The sequence below is a fragment of the Sus scrofa genome, chromosome 8, assembly GCF_054392235.1.
Source record: "Sus scrofa isolate SSC_HxYL_T2T_F1_AM1 chromosome 8, Sscrofa_HxYL_maternal_Yorkshire_Landrace_v2.0, whole genome shotgun sequence".
Lineage (NCBI taxonomy): Eukaryota > Metazoa > Chordata > Mammalia > Artiodactyla > Suidae > Sus > Sus scrofa.
In genome coordinates this window covers 38,122,179-38,135,271 of record NC_139390.1, presented here as the reverse complement: position 1 = coordinate 38,135,271, position 13,093 = coordinate 38,122,179, and positions in this window count along the sequence as shown.

The following is a 13,093-nucleotide window of genomic DNA, read 5'->3' as shown; positions in this document are numbered from 1 at the left end:
TTAATGAACCTGACTGGCATCCATGAAGATGTGGATTCGAAAACTAGCCTCTCTCAGTGGGTTAAGGATCCAGCAGTGGTGAGCTGTGGTGTAGGCTGCAGATGCAGCTTGGATCCTATATTGCTGTGGCTGTGGCATAGGCCAGCAGCTACAGCTTGGATTAGACCCCTAGCCTGGGAATTTCCATATGCTTCAGGTGCAGCCCTAAAAAGACAAAAATAAATGATAGGTTTTCTATTTCAGTCTTAGAAGAAATATACTACTTATATTGATAATCTAACTATTGATTAAAAACTAGAACAATCCACAGCTAGGATTTAAAAGCATCTCAGCCATAAGAAAGTCTGACCTTATTTAACAAATTAAAACTCTTGGGTTCAAAGAAGGGAAGTAATTAACTTCAAGTTACACGGTTAATGAAAAATAAGCTCACTTGTAACCGAAGCTAAAACAGTGCAGTCACTGCATAAAAATTATGAAGAATACTATCCAAAAACTAGAAGGCATAACACTCATCTTCATTAACAATTTAATGAGTTTAAATTTGATGAACTGCATCAAACTCAATGCACTCAACTGACTGTGGCTGTGTTTCTTAAGTACAATTCTGGAAGTTGATGTGAGCTCTGAAACCCAATGTCACTTGGTTCTGGCAGCCTTATTCAACATCTTTATCCTTTTTCAACGTTACAGTTGAATAGAGCTGCTAATGACCCTCTGCCAATAGTTTCCAAATTTATGATATGGACTCTATAGACGAGGCCTATGTATATTAGAAATTCTTCTTTCTCGCTATGATAGAATTGTTTGTAATCTTTGAAAGCAAAATATGGAGAACTATCTTTTTTTATTGGGCCATTCTTATGGAGTAGCAAGATGAGATTGCAAATTTTTACAGTTTTATTCTCATCAAAAGGTGCAGACAAAGTATTTTATATTAAATTTGCATTCTATAGAAAACCAACAAGGATCTAATATGTAGCACAGGGAACTACACTCAATATTTTGTAATAACCTATATGGGAAAAGAATCTGAAAGAGAGTATATATGTGTATATATATATATATATATTTATAGGAATATATTAAAAATTTGCATTCTGAAGAATATATATATATATATTTTGCCACATCTGTGGCATGTTCCCAGGTCAATGACGGAATCTCTGCCTGAGCAATGACCTATGCCTCACCCATGACAATGCTGGATCCTTAACCTGGCTGAGCCACTAGGGAAGTCCTAAGCCTCCTTAATAAAAGCCACAAGTCCAAAATCATCAATTATCCAACTCAAAATCATTAATTTTCCAATGGTGTCCTTCATAACAAAAGAAAAATAATTTTTTGGTTCAGGGCCTCATCCAATCCAATCCAGTGTTACATACTGCATTTCATGGCCATGTTGCTTTAGTCTTCTTTCATCTGGAACAGTTCCTCAGGCTTTATTTCTCATGACTTTGATGTTTTTGGAGCATCAGGCCAGTCCCTTTGTAGAATGTCTCTCAGTTTTGGTTTGTCTGGTGGTGCCTCATGCTTAGCCTCAAGTTGTGCATTTGAAACAGGACTAATACAGAAGCAGTGCTATATTCTTAGCGCCTGCGTCAGACACATCAGTTCACATGATGCCGACGTGTCCCAGAAGCCGTGATGTGTCCTTTGATTACTTGTGTTAAAGAGATAACCTGCTTGATCTCTCCATTGTAAGGTCACTATTTTCTCCCTTTATAATTAAAAATCAATTTGTGGGGAGATACTTTTAGACTATATCCTGTTTGTCATCAAAATTTCACCCACCACTTTTAGCATCCATTGATGTTTGTTTTTTGTTTGTTTGTTTTTGTAGCTTTTTGGCCTGTGCCCCTAGCATGTAGAAGTTTCTGGGCCAGAGACTGAACCTGAACTACAGCAGTGATCTGAGCCACAGCAGTGAAGATGCTAGATCCTTAATCTGCTAGGCCATCAGGGAACTCCCCATTGATGATTCTTGACTGAGTCAGTAATTATTGTGATGGTTACTAAATGGTGGCCTAAAGATACACTTAGTTTGGATTTCCTTAAAATGCGTTTGTTTGCATGTCTACAAAATGTAAAGAGTGCCGCTCAAATCAGCAACCCAAAGATGTGGAATGACAAAGTCAAGCAATCTACATAAACAACAAAAACTTATTAAAGGTGCGAATGAGCAAGTCTCTCACTCCTATATCTTTTTTCCTTACAGTTTTATCAAGATATAATTGACATACAGCACTGTCTACATTTGTGGTGTACAGCGTAATGGTTTGACTTAACATATATCATGAAATTGTTACCATAATAAGTTTAGTTAACACCCATCATCTCACCTAGATACAATGAAATCAAAGAAACCAAAGAAGAATAAAAAGAAGTGTTTTCTCTTGTATGATGAGAACTTTTAGGATCTACTTTCTTTGCAACTTCCAAAAACACCATACAGTCATCATGTTTTGACCTATATATGTAAGGTCAAATAAAGTTTGGGAACCCTTTAAGTTTTCTTTGTCACACCTCTCTTGGGAGATAAATAAAAATGATCCCTTACCCAATATAGGGCTTAAAATATTTTTCGTTTTCATGGGATTAATTGGAGCAGACTGTCATATCACGAATTTATCATAGGGATGAAATTAACTCTATTAATGAATTTGAGTCTCATAAGATCTATGTTTGCTTTTGTATTTCTCCAAATACAAAAAACATAATGTGTTCTCCTTGTTAATTATTTTAATTATTAAATATGTCAAACATACTTCTGTACTAGTACTAGAGACAATCATTTACCCACTATTTGAACTTAAAAAAAAATTTTTTTTTGGTATTTTTCTAGGGCCGCACCCGTGGCATATGGAGTTTCCCAGGCTAGGCGTCTAATTGGAGCTATAGCCACTGGCCTATACCAGAGCCATAGCAACTTGGGATCCGGGCTGCGTCTGCGACCTACACCATAGCTCATGGCAACGCTGGATCCCCAACCCATTGAGCGAGGCGAGGGATGGAACCTGCAACCTCATAGTTCCTAGTCAAATTCGTCAACAACTGAGCCAGACAGGATCTCCCCACTACTTGAATTTAAACGAGGTTTACATTTTGCTATCTTTGATTCAGAATATTTTTCCCTACATATATAAAATATTATGGATATACCTATAGCCAAACTTCCATCTCTTTTCTTTCTCTCCCCAAGGTCAGCCATTACCTATCATCATGAGTTTATGCTTTAAATATATATATGTATATTTCACTCCATATATATAATCTATATAACATTGCTTTATGCATATACAATTAGATTATATTGGATATAAATTGTATCATATTGAATGTATTCTATTATTTTTTTTTTTTAGGGCACATGGAAGTTCCCAGTCTAGGGGTCAAGTTGGAGCTGCAAATGTCGGGCTATGCCACAGCCGCAGCAACACAGGATCCAAGCCGAATCTGCAAACTGCACCACAGCTCATGGCAATACTGGATTGCTGACCCACTGAGTGAGGCCAGGGATCGAACCCACATCCTCATGGGTACTAGTAGGATTTGTTTCCACTGAGCCACAACAGGAACTCCCTCTATTACTACTTACTTTCGTTTTTTCCTAATATAATATTTTTGAATTATCCATCTTGATACATGTACATGATTTACTGGTTTTAACTACTATATGGAAATCTATTGTGTGAATTTCCCAACTGATGGAAAGTTAGAATATTTTTATTTTATTTACTTCTGCCTCAAAGGATGACATAATAAATATTCTTGTACATTCCTCCTTAGTACATGTGGGCAAGTTTCTCTGGAGTTTAAAAAAAAACTGAGTCATGTTATAACCACAGCTTCAGTTTTACTAAGTATTGCCAAAGCGTTTTCCAAATGGTTGCACCAGTTTTTCTCATCAACAACTCACATCCTCTTCTGTACTTGGTTTCATCAGACTTTCTACTTTGTTTCCAACCAGAAGTATGTGAATTATTATATCCTTTTCAATTTTGCTTAAATTTGAATTTGTAAGTAGTAGTAGGCAGAGCTTCTTTTCATGTTTTTGCTATAGGATTTTCTTTCTGTATAATATATCTGTTTATGTCCTTTGCCCATTTTAATTTATTTATCATTTTCTTATTCATTTGAAAGAGATCATTATTATGGATTTTAATCCTTTGTTCTATGCCTTGCACTTTCTCCCACCTGTAATTTGGTCATGTTGTTCATACTTCTTTGCCTGCACATTCTAAATTAAATGTAGCTAAGATTTAGCTACATATAGTTTCATGTGTTTTGTGTTGAAGACCAGAAAATCAGCATTACTTAGAATTAATGTATATTAGCATTAATATACCTGGATGAGACCTAGTTCTCTGTGCTAAACATTTTCTAGTTCTATATCCCTACTAATGCCTATGGAAGCAGAAGAAACTGAGACAAATTCTTAGAGGTTGAACATTGTTGGGAATCTTACTGGCCATAAGAAGTTGCCCTTCAGACAAGTGTTTTCCTGGGGTAAATGGGGGAGATCCTCACAAATTCCAGTTTTAATATCAGTTTTTGTTTTGTTTTGTTTTGGGGAAGACAGAGATTAAACCAGGTAAATAAGCTTTTGTTTCTTAACAACTGTCAATATCCACATTCTTTTTTTTTTTTTTTTAACTTCCATTTAAAAAAAAGTTTATTTCTTTTTGGCTGCACCTGCAGCATGTGGAAGTTCCCGCACCAAGGATTAAACCTGAGCCACATCAGCGACCCAAGCTGCTGCAATGACAACATAGGATCCTTAATTCAATATGCCACAAGAGAATACTCAATAGCCACATTATTCTTTTCTCTTCTCTTCTCTTCTTTTCTTTTCTTTTTTTTTTTTTTTTTTTTGCTTTTTAGGGCCGCACCCAAGGCATATGGAGGTTTCTAGGCTAGGGGTCCAATAGGAGCTACAGCTGCCAGCCTATGCTACAGTCAAAGCAATGCAGGATCTGATCTGCGTCTGCGACCTACACCACAGCTCATGGCAACACCGGATCCTTTAACCCACTGACCGAGGCCAGGGATCAAACCTGCAACTCCATGGTTCCTAGTCAGATTTCCACTGTGCCACGACGGGAACTCCCACATTATTCTTAATGAGGGGTATTAATAATCTGATATACGCTACTCTTTGAAGAAAAGAGGAGTTCCCACGGCGGTCGCAGATACATAAGGAAGAAAGTCTAACCCTGGAGTTCCTGCTATGGTACAGCAGGTTAAGGGCCCAGTGTTGCCACAGCTGTGGTATGGTTTGCAGCTGTGACTCAGATTTGATCCCTGGCCTGGAAACTTCCATAAGCCGCAGGTGCAGGTGAAAAAAAAAATTGTGTGTGTGTGTGTGTGTGTGGCCTCTGCATATATCAGCTTGAAGGAGGATCTCAGTTCCAGACCAGGGACTGAACCCAGGCTGCAGCAGTGAAAGTGCCAAATCCTAACCATATGGCCACCAGGGAACTCCAAATGTCATGTCTTAAGTCATATTACTGGATAAGAGTTGCCAGGCTATTTCTCATAGCATCCTGCTAGTTCTGTGGATGACAGCTGGGGTTGTGTAACACTGACTTCTAATGCTCTGCCATTTGCTCCGAAATTTCTTTCCTGGAAAGATTGGATGGGTGGCCATTTTTCATATCCATATGAAAGAGCTCACATCCAGTTCTGCTTTGCTGAATGTCTGAATAGTAGGATGCATACAAAGCTGATTATAATGCTTATTTTGCTTCTACCAGGAAGAAAAAAAGTAGTACACAGCTTCCTTTTTAATGACTATGAGAACTAGAAAAGTTACTTCCCCACCTAAGACTACCTAGCTGAGCAACTGAAGCTTTAAAATCCTTGGTGAATTTTCCTTATTATGAAAATTCTTTTAAAGCAAAATTGAAGGAGTTCCCTGGGGCTCAGTGTGTTCAGGATCTGGCATTGTCACTGCTGTGGCTTGGGTCACAGCTGTGGTGTGGCTTCAATCCCTGTTCCAGAAACTTCTGCAGGTAACAGGCGTGGCCAAAAAACAAACAAACAAACAAAAAAACAAACAAAAGGTAAATAAATAAAGAAAGCGAAATTAAAGAACACCTTATTGGAGTTCCTGTTGTGGGGCTGCAGAAACAAATCCGATCAGTAACCATGAGGTTGTGGTTCGATCCCTGGCCTCACTCAGTGGGTTAAGGATCCAGTGTTGCCCTGAGTTGTTGTGTAGGTCGCAGACACAGCTCCAATCTGGCGTTGCTGTGGCTGTGGCCTAGGCCGGTGGCTATAGCTCCAATTCATCCTCTAGCCTGGGAACCTCCATATGCTGTGGGTGCAGCCCTAAAAGAAAAAAAAAAAAAAAAACCCCCAAAACCCAACCTATTAGTCATTACTAATACTAAAAATTATACCACAACTTCACTGATTCTCCATAGCTAGGCTTTTCTTCCAGAAGGGTGGAGTGTAGAGAAAACTGTTTCAAATGATCACTTCTTTTTAACGCTTTCTTTTATGTTTATACATGAGGCTTTCTTCATTTTTCATGACAAATTCCCTAGCCTGTATTAATGACATTTTTTTTTAACCTATTGAATTTTTTTTTTTTTTTTTTGCCTTTCTGTTTCTTCTAGGGCTGCACTCGAGGCATATGGAGGTTCCCAGGCTAGGGGTCTAATCGGAGCTGTAGCCGCCAGCCTATGCCACAGCCACAGCAACACTAGATGCGAGCGACATCTGCGACCCACACCACAGCTCACAGCAACGTCAGATCCTTAACCCACTGAGCAAGGCCAGGGATCGAACCCGCAGCATCATGGTTCCTAGTCAGATTCACTAACCACTGAGCCACGATGGAAACTCCTGAACTTTTATTAAAAATCACTAAAGTTCAGGAAAACTGTTACTGTTAACAAGAAGAGTTTTTTCAAGATAATAACTTTGAAAAAATCATAGAAAGAAAAGATATTAATTGTTGAAAATATTAAAAATACATAAAAATAAAGAACATAAAAATCTATGAGCAGGAAGTTTCCTTGTGGCACAGTGGGTTAGGGATCTGGTGTTGTTGCAGCTGTGGCGCAGGCTACAACTGCAGTGAAGGTTTGATTCCTGGCCTGGGAACTTCCTCAGGTGTTACCCCCCCAAAAAATCTATAAGCAAACACCCAGAGGTAATAATTATTAACATTTTAAAATATCAATTATCTTTTTCTATGCATAGATCCATGTATTTTAACCAAAGATAAGATCATAAAATCCATCTATTTTACAAGTTTATTTTTCATTGAAGCTTTTTTGGCATAACATTTTACTGTATCACTAAACATTCTTCTAAAACATCATTATATCTGGGAGTTCCCGTCGTGGCTCAGTGGCTAATGAATCCGACTAGGAACCATGGGGTTGTGGGTTTGATCCCTGGCATCGCTCAGTGGGCTAAGGATCCGGCGTTGCCGTGAGCAGGAGTGTAGGTTGCAGACGTGGCTCGGATCTGGCGTTACTGTGGCTCTGGCATAGGCCAGCGGCTACAACTCTGATTGGACCCCTAGCCTGGGAACCTCCATATGCCACAGGTGTGGCCCTAGAAAAGACAAAAAGACAATAAATAAATAAATAAATAAAATAAAATAAAACATCATTATACCTAAAATATCCTTATGTTTATATATGCTATCTCTCAGGGCTGGGTTATTTTATATATATATCTCATTTCTCTTTCTTTTTTTTTTTTTGGCTTTTTAGGACAACACCCATGGCATATGGAAGTCCCCAGGCTAGAAGCCAAAAAGGAGCTGCAGTCACTAACCTACACCACAGCTACACCAACTCGGGATCCAAGCTGCCTCTCCGACCTTTGCCACAGCTCATGGCAACACCGGATTCTTAGCCCACTGAGCAAGGCCAGGGATGGAATCCGGGTCATCACGGATACTGGCCAGGTTCATTTCTGCTAAGCCACAATGGGAACTCCTCAAAATATATATTTTTTAAATGGCCTTACATCTAGACATTCTTTTTAGAAAGCTGGAATTCAGTGTCTTTATTTTTCACACCCAGAACTAACCTCTGTCCTAACCCTACCCAGATGGTGGTCTCTTGTCTTGCAGACCAAAGGGGAGAGATGATCCTATGTTCAGGGAACAAAACACATGGATTAATACACCACAGAATCATCCTATTACATATCTCATGAATGCTATGTTTTACACAAAGAAATGGCTATGTTGTAATAAGTGAAATTAAGAGGGACAACGTTATTATACCTTGATTAAAGCTATACGATATGAAAACATCTGTATAGAAAATAAGACAGGGATGAGGAATACTAAATTGCTAATCTTGTTTACATTAAAACAGTAGGATCATGGTGAGATTTTATCTCTGTTTTCCAAAATGCTGGCGATTACGTTCATGACTAAGAGAAAAATGAATTTACCAAAACAAAAGGAGAATTTGTCTTTCATTGCTTGCAGGTGCATTTTCTTAAACAGGCCTTGAATAATGAAGAAACAACCTACATTTATAAATAATGATCCCGTTAACCTGTGGTAAACCATTTTAGCGCTTTAAACAATCTTGGGCAGGAAGTCTTCTCTCTGTCATTAAATATCTTCTGCTATATTATCATGTTTCTTATGTCTCTGGCCAAAGTTTTAGTCTGTTATTTAACCAATGTTATCAGTGTGGTTAACCACAAAGAATAATAATATATATAATAAATAACAATAATGTTAGCTAAACTATTAGATATTTATTGAAAGCATTACAAATTACATAAAAGTCCATCATAATATATCATATTTACTATAAACAGGGATAAAATAATTTGTTTTTATCTACAAATGCCTTAGCATATGAGAGACTTCCAATAAATGATTATTAAGTACATTAAACTTTGTGATTTTAAAAATTATGATGTAGTTCCCATTGTGGCTCAGGGGTAATGAAACTGACTAGTATCCACGAGGACACCAGTTCACTTCCTGGCCCTGCTCAGTGGGTTAAATATCTGGTATTGCTGTGAGCTGCAGTGTAGTTTGAAGACACTGCTTGGATCCTGAGTTGCTGCGGCTGAGACATAGGCTAGCAACTGTGGCTTCAATTTGATCCCTGGCCCGGGAACTTCCATATGCTGCAGTGCAGCCCTAAAAAGCAAAAAAAAAAAAAAAAAAAAAAATATATATATATATATACACACACACACACACACACACACACACATATATATATATGATCATTTCTTAAGAAGATAAGTGATTTGAAATGTCTTGATTTTTGTTGTCTTTTTAGGGCCGCACCCATGGCACATGGAAGTTCCCAGGCTAGGGGTGAATCTGAGGTACAGCTGCCGGTCTATGTCACAGCCACAGCCATGTCAGATCCCAGCCATGTCTGTGACCTACACCACAGCTCACGAAAACACCGGATCCTTAAACCTCCAAGCGAGGCTAGGAATCGAACCTGCATCCTCATGGATGCTAGTCAGATTTGTTTCTGCTGAGCCACAATGGGAACTCCTAGTTTTTGGTTTATTTTTTTTGGCTTTTTGTCTTTTTGCCATTTCTTGGGCCGCTCCTGCGGCATATGGAGGTTCCCAGGCTAGGGGTCGAATCGGAGCTGTAGCTGCCAGCCTACGCCAGAACCATAGCAACACGGGATCTGAGCCATGTCTGCAACCTATACTACAGCACACAGCAACGCCGGATTGTTAACCCACTGAGCAAGGCCAGGGATCGAACCCACGTCCTCATGGTTCCTAGTTGGATTCGTTAACCACTGCGCCACAACAGGAACTCACTTTTTTTTTTTTTTTTTTTTTAACTATCTTTATCTAAAATATAAGAGGTTTTGCCTGCAGGACCTCTGACTAACCCTTGCACCCTCTACAAAGGTATGTAAGTCTATGAATTTATGATTCATTGGCTTACAAATGCCAAGAAATTCAAAACTAGGTTTTTTTTTAATATTAAAATTGTTTCATTTATTTTAGGAAATGATATCTATATCTATACCTATATCTATACCTACATCTATATCTGGCATATTTAGGCCAGACTTGTATTGTCAATGGAAACAGAGTGCTGATCTAGTCTAGTGGGTTCTTACAGCCGAACTGCGTGACTGGTCTAAACAATTCTCCCTCGGAGTTTCTGTCGTGGCTCAGTGGTTAATGAATCCAACTAGGAACCATGAGGTTGTGGGTTTGATCCCTGGCCTTGCTCAGTGGGTTAAGGATCGGGCGTTGCCGTGAGCTGTGGTGTAGGTTGCAGACGCGGCTCGGATCCCGCGTTGCTGTGGCTCTGGCATAGGCTGGTGGCTACAGCTCTGATTTGACCCCTAGCCTGGGAACCTCCATATGCCGTGGATGCGGTCCTAGAAAAGGCAAAAAGACAAAAAAAAAAAAAAAAAAAAAAAAAAAAAAATTCTCCCTCAAGAAGACAGAAGTTAGGCTATTTTTACATGTAATGAGGATAGATTTTTAAAATGGCTCTACACTTTATACAGTCTTTTTCACACTCCATGTTGACTATGCACATGGCCCGAAATAAAACAGTACTAGAGAACAGCAGAAATACTACAGAGACAAGTTCATGGACAATCAACAGCTTTGAAAGCTTCAGTTGTAAAATCACAGAAATTGCCTGGAGAAAGGTAAAAAAATAAACCCCACTAACTAACAAGGTGCTCTTCCGCTGCTGGTCCAGAATTGTGTACAGCTTCCGCAATGGCACAAAGTAGTAGTAATTCAGACAAAAGTGAATCCTGATGAGCCTTTTTATTTTTTTATGTTAAGGTGGGCTAATGAATCCCTAGTCTGGGGGTCCCTGAAACTGTCTGGAGGAGACTGTGGGCAGTTTTAGGATTAACCAAGGAATGACTTCAGTATAAGATGACTAGGGACCCCTTAACATCGTGAACTCAGACTGTGGGATCTCTAATGGCAGCATTTCCCAAAGTGTGATACCTGAGGTATTGCAGGCAGTACCATTTTTCCTTGCCTGCCCCTCTGTGAATGTACGCTCTGGACCCATGCTGGGGCCACCAGGCACAAACAGCTACTGAACACTTGAAAGTGGCTAATCCAAATTAAAATGTGCTGTAAGTGTAAAATACCCACCCAATTCTGCAAGTTTAGTAGGAAAAACGAATGTAAAATCTCACTAATAATTTTTTGTATGAATCATATATCGAAAAAATCATAGTTTGAATAAATTGGGTTAAGACATTAACATTCATTTTGCCTGTTTCATTTTACTTTTTTCAATGTGGCTATTAGAACTTTTTTTGTGTATATCTTTTTAGGGCCGCACCCGAAGCTAGGGTCCCAGGCTAGGGGTCAAATCAGAGCTGTAGCCACCAGTCTACACCACAGCCACAGCAATGCCAAATCCGGGCTGTGTCTGTGACTTACACCACAGCTCACAGCAATGCCAGATCCTTAACCCACTGAGTGAGGCCAGGGATCAAACCCGCGTCCTCATGGATGCTAGTCAGATTCGTTTTCGCTGAACCACGACGGAACTCCCTATTAGAATATTTTTGATAATATGTGTGACCTGCATTTGTGGCACACGCTGTATTTTGGCTGGATGGTGCTGCCCTGGACAGACACCAATGGGAAGAGTTCTGATTCGTCCCAGCACTCGGCTCGCAGGGCATGCTGGGAGTTACACCTTCGGTCACTAGAGAAGGCTCTGCCTCAGGGGAGCAGGAGGATTTATCTGACGGCCAACAGCAGGGGGCTGTGTTGGAAGCTCTGTGCTGGGGTTGAGTCTGGGGCTGAAGGAGGAAGAGGTCGAGGGAGGAAATAACCGATCTTTGCACTTTCGGTTTCCTGGAGTTTCCTTATTAAGTAGATTTATTTAAGTAGGGGAAAAAAGCGAGTAAATTTAAAAATATATTAGAACAGGTGCATCTGTAGATACATAAATATGGCAATTGAAGTTTGTTTTATACTTCAAGGTGATGGTTTCCTTACGATTATTTGACTACAACTATTGATATGTGTATATGACAGTAGGATTTTCTGGGTTTTATTGTGAATCCTCAAGTTTTTTGTTTTATACTAAATATAACACAGGGTTCATTTTCTCCATTATATCAAGAGATAGCTAACTTTGGGCCATTCAAAGAAGAAGAGAAGCTAACTTCTCTGCCCTACACAGTTTCTTCTCTATTTATACATGCAGTGGTCATTTTCTACATTGCTACTGACACTTCAAGGACCTCCAGTTAGGACCCATGAGAGGAGTTGGTAATATGTTAAGCTGTCCTTTTGAATGTTTCTATCAACCCTTGAGGACTAGAGTTGTATTATTATGGAGGATGTCCAAGAATTCTGTTTAAACAGGATACAAGAGTTCTACTGAAGACATTTTTTTCCTATTAAAGTTAATAATGCAGGAAATTAAAAAAGAGCAGAAAAATAGCCTGAGAATGAAAGCAGTTTTGCACGTAGAAATTGAGCTCATTAACCATCTTCTTTTACAAAGAGAAATTTATTTAGTCCCCCGTCTGGCAATTTGATGAGAGTCTCCCAGCTAGGGGCAAGGGGAAGGTATACAGTAGGTGCTAATTTCATGAAATCTGGCAGGCAGTTAAGAAATCTCACAGAGGACCATTTCTAGTACAGATATGCAAACTTGAGAAGCGTGGAAGAAATTCCTTTTTAAAAAGAGAAAGATGTTAATTTTTTACCTCCTGAAAAAGACTGAGAAGCCTACCCTCTGTTCTAGCAGGCTCCCTAACAACAATGTGTCTAGGCTGGCCAAATTTTCTAATGGGCTTCGTTCCCACTATTGTTTAGAAGCCAAGCATTAAGTTGAACTAAGGAAGCCTTACTTGTTTTTGGTCATCATATTGTGCTATCAATGCTAAGAAATAACGTGCAAAGTTAGAAAAATAAGCACAGGAAAGGGAGTTCTTTGTAACTTTATTTCTTTTGTATTTAAATTATTCCTGAGGGAAAAGGGAACAGAAGAGGCCAAAATGTTTCTTCCATTTTACAAATACATGTAGTACATAATCTCCTTAATTTGGAATTAATTTGGCGGAGCACCTCTGGGTGGGGACCTCTGGGAGATGATGTAGAACATGTCTTG